Source organism: Parasteatoda tepidariorum, chromosome 3 (genome assembly GCF_043381705.1).
Source record: "Parasteatoda tepidariorum isolate YZ-2023 chromosome 3, CAS_Ptep_4.0, whole genome shotgun sequence".
Classification (NCBI taxonomy): domain Eukaryota; kingdom Metazoa; phylum Arthropoda; class Arachnida; order Araneae; family Theridiidae; genus Parasteatoda; species Parasteatoda tepidariorum.
Window position 1 is genome coordinate 29,482,388 of NC_092206.1, and position 4,639 is coordinate 29,487,026.

The window sequence follows — 4,639 nt, forward strand, 5'->3', positions numbered from 1 at the left end:
TATATATATATATATATATATATATACATACATGTATATCATAGAGCAGAACTCTCTACCTATGGCAACACTTCACATGCTTTCCCCATTAGCTTGTGGAGAGTCATAGAGGAAGGAAGTATGCTAGTTTCTCTCTTGATTTTCATATAGATTAAAATCCTTTAAGTTGGAAAACTATGTGGAACTGAAAACTACATTAAACATAGTTCTAAAGAAAAGCATCCTGGAAATTTAAAATATATTTTTATTAAATAAAAAGGAAAAATGTTAAGAAAAAGGAAAATATCATAGTACATTCCTATACAACTGAAAAGAGGAGGAGAGGGAAGGGAAAAGGGCCAAAAGCATGAAACCGGTCTCTCCCCAGATGGCGTATTCGAGCGTAGCGATCGCCAATTAATATTTCACGAAAACCGTAGCTAATTCATTTCTTGTCATTCATTCTTGTTCAAGCTTTGCGCCACCGTGACGTCACAGGCGAAAATGGGAGGTTTGGCACGGCGAAGTCTTCAAAGGAGTGAACTAGCATTAATTTGAGAAGTTTTATATTTTTTGCAATTATTATTTTAAAGAAGGATTAGAAATGTTACAATACATTAATATAATACTATATTGCTTTATATTTTTAACTAAAGCTGCTTATTAATTTTTATTGCAACAGTGCATTCCCCGATTCAATTTTACGGATATTTTTTTTATATGTTTCCTATTTTCTTTATACGTTTTTTACTATTCAGAGAGCATCACTAAAGCAATTTAAAAAGTTATTAAAATATAGAGAAATTATCAGCCGTGAAACTAACAAACTTTTTTTAATTTATTCTGAATTATTTCTTAGCAAAGCGTGTCACTTTTCAGGATCCTGTGAATAATAAATATATTCTGGAAATCAATAAAACAATGCGTTTGTTTGTGACCAAAAAAAAAAAAAAAAAAAAAAAAAAAATTTTTNAAAAAAAAAAAAAAAAAAAAAAAAAAAAAAAAAAAAAAAAAAAAAAAAAGCGAATTTTTCTTCTTTTTAACCTATCCGGATTGTAAAGAAAATACCAAAAATTTTAAAATTTAATTACTCCAATAGTAGTGACTTTTCTTTTCTTTATAAAATCAAAGATAACAGAAGATAATCAAAAACTACTTCCACAATAATTCCTCTTAAATATATATACAAAATAAAAATAGCCAAGTTTAGTTTAATAATTTTATTTAATTTTATCAGACAAAGTACAAAAATAATCTGGAATTTCGACGGCTGATATTAATATAAATTTTAAATTGACATAGAAGAATTATAAACGTACAGGAATTAAAATCATCTAAACAAAGAAAAAAAAATTTACAATTTTTAACATACAAGGAGTGAAAAATAATTCTAACACCTTCTGGCCTTCTCCATGACTATAAATAAGTCACAAGGTCAGACTTTTGAGAAAATCAGTTTAGTATTGACGAAACAAGAGTTAAGTCATTTGACAGCCTTTCAATAATTGCTCCAAGATGCCAAATCTATAATTGTGTTTTCAAAGAAATTCTAAATGCTTAGTGTTAATTTCTTAGAGCTTTGCAGAAAAAAATGTTTTTTGGAAAAAATTTAATTGAAACTTCTTTTGGCAGTAAGCAAGGGGAGCTGCCAAAATCAAAATTCTCCCCGATTAGAATTGCAGCATGGCGACCTCCACGTGATATTTCTCGGGTAATGCTAACAGCCATGCATTTTAATTTATTGTATGTAAAACAATAAATTTTGTTCCAAAATGTTATGTACTTTAACACAAATGTTAATTAATATAGAAATTGATTTCAATAATGCTGATCACCAAAAAATATTTCATTTGTCGATAAAACAAACTTTTGTGTTCTTGAAAATGAAAGACTTTTTGAGGGTTATTATCGCACAAGGAAAAGTTAGGGTTTAAAGTTTATATTTTTAAATAATAAAATTTTTTTCTAAAACTTTCAGAATTTCTAGCATTAACTAATTTATTATACACATTTAGTAGAATTTAGGTGAGTAACTGCAATATTTGATAATTTATTTTGCTAATATGTTTCTCATTTAGCTAATGTTTTGATTTTTTCACCATGTAGAATCTAAATAGCTAATATACTTTTTTAAAAGCCAATAAGAGCATTGATAGAATTCTTCTACATAAGTACAATACAATGTCTTTGATAAAATACTATATCTTTGATGATAATATACCATGTCTTTGTGCTAGAACATTGTATTCATTGGCGAACCAGCGCAGCGAGCCATGGTTCACGGCGTGAACCACGTAGGATTGCGTAGCAATTCTCGGGGGTTGGCGAGCGTTAGCCAGCAGGGGGCGGAGCCTCCTAGTATAGATATAATTAACATGAAAGCAAGTTTAATTGGATGTTAAAATTAGAGGGTGTTTTTTAATAATCATTTTCTCCAATCCTGTCTGATTCTCCTTTCAGTCAAAGGTGCCTTGTTGTATATTTCTTTTGTTTTCCAATACGGTGATTTGCCAAATTTTGATAACATTTTTTTCCCTTCATTAAATACTAATTTGCTATACCCAAATGTGTATTTTTTTTTTTTTACTTTTTTGATAAGGTATTTAAAAAGATATATTAAGAGCAATCCTCACGAATTACCATGTATATAGCCTATATCTCATTGTGCTCATCAAATTCAAGTTCAGTCAAAGTAAAGTTTAACTTTTAATTCATGGATTTTACAAATATTGTTTTAATAATAATGAGAAGTTTATATTAATTGTATTGCTTGATTGATAACTTCATTTATCTCAAAAATATACAAATTGAAAGTAACAGTCTGCAGGATTCGAGTGCTCATAAATAGGCACTTATTTTAAGCTATTAAAATAGATTATTTTAAAATAAAAAAGAGTAGTAGCTTTGTATTTTGAGCATAACTTAAATTTGTTTATTTCTTTTTTAATGAACATTAATTAGACATTTTAATTTTACGTGGTGTAGACCACTTTGAAACTCTCTTTCTTTTCAACAATTAATTTTACTAAAACATCTTAAAAAATTAAGAATTTTTTATGTTTGAAATTGTATTAAAATTTTGTGTAAATTATATGGGGGAGTAGTTGAAATTGTATTAGTAAACAGTTTAGAGCTACTTTTAAAGAAGCGGATGTCTTCACAAACTTTAATCACTAATTCTATAGAAATTACGAGAAAAATATGAGTCTAATGATAATAATGTAATGTAGCAGCATATTAAAAAAATTTAATCAATTATGAGGAAAAAATTGTAAAAAAAACCTTTTATATGTGTGTTTTTTTAAATACTTTTAAATGATGTATTTTTATCTTTTATAGGTTGACAGAATTTATTCATTGTCTCCTCTTCTGCATTGCAAACAACCTGTCAAGTTTTCATTAAGCATGCTGAAGATCCATACTTTAAAAATCGTAACATAAGAGGAAGCATAAAGAGCGGTAGTTAAAGTGTTCAGAGGAAAATGTTTTGGCCTTAAAAGGGACTTTCATAATCATTTATAACTTTTTTATCTTAACTTACTTAATTATCTTAATTAATCTTATTAGGACTTTAATAATCTTAATTATGATTTTTGTTCTAAATTTTTTGGGGGGTTATCATGGAAGCAAATTCAAAAAAAAAAAAAATGTGCAGTATGTTTTACTGGGTTAATAACATTTTACTGTGGCCTATGTAAAATTGCTACACAAAACTTTTTAAATATTTTCTAAACATTTAATCTGAGATGATGTGCTATTATATATTCTTTGTAGATAAAATTTCAAATTATATTTTTATTATTAAACAGTTTAAGATTCTTTCTTTTGTGTTATATCGTAAAATTTTAATGTTAATACTGCATAACGTATATGCATTTTACATAAAAATATTAATAAATCTTTGTTACAGTTTTCTTCCACTAATCTTTTTTGTTCTTATTCTGTTCTTTTTAGATGCTAGAAATCAGTCAATGAGATCTTATATAAGTTTGTTCATTGATATTTTCAGTATATTCTATTAAAGTTTTTTGCTTAAACTGATATGCTTCAAAAATTATTTTTTAAATTTACTATATTATTCCTTCCTATTTCAAATGATTTGTAATCCAATGATGTTCTTACCAATAAAATTTTTAAAACTAAGAACTATTTTCTTGTATGTCGCAAGAAAATAAAATTGGATTTCAGTGGAGTTGTATAATAAATTTTACAAATAGTATATTTTTCTGTATTAGATGTGAAGGTGATCCCGAGGAAAAGCTTCAGCGTGCAAAATTTATAGAAATCAATACTTTTCTTGATGTAAAAGTTACTCTATAAATAACAATAATAACTAGACAGCGGATAATATGCAATTGCATGCGTGCATATGCAATTGCATATTTTAGCACTTTTTGCCATTTGTAACTTTTGTTCAAGAAAAAAAACATAAATGCATAAAAAGGTATATTTGCTCTTATAAATGCATATTTTCAGCATTTTATGGCTTTTCCCTCCTAGAACCATATCACTATTCTTTTTATGTTAGCATAAGGAACGCTTTAAATTTTGTTTTGTCGTTCTTTATCACCTGAAAGGGTCAGCTGGATTGATGTTGCTGGTGGTGATTGCAATCACGTGAAAAAGATGTCGAAATGAGGTGTGTGTCGGGAAGGGGGGT

At 27.4% G+C, this 4,639-nt stretch overlaps 1 long non-coding RNA gene across 1 annotated transcript in view; it reads left to right on the forward strand.

Moving 5' to 3' along the window:
• The window catches only part of LOC107449800 (uncharacterized), a 60,588-nt gene extending 56,568 nt beyond the window's left edge, over positions 1-4,020 (forward strand). Inside the window, exon 2 of the long non-coding RNA XR_011636371.1 lies at positions 3,319-4,020. This is a non-coding gene — a long non-coding RNA (uncharacterized lncRNA). The remainder of the gene's footprint in view (positions 1-3,318) is intronic.
• Positions 4,021-4,639: the final 619 nt, after the last annotated feature.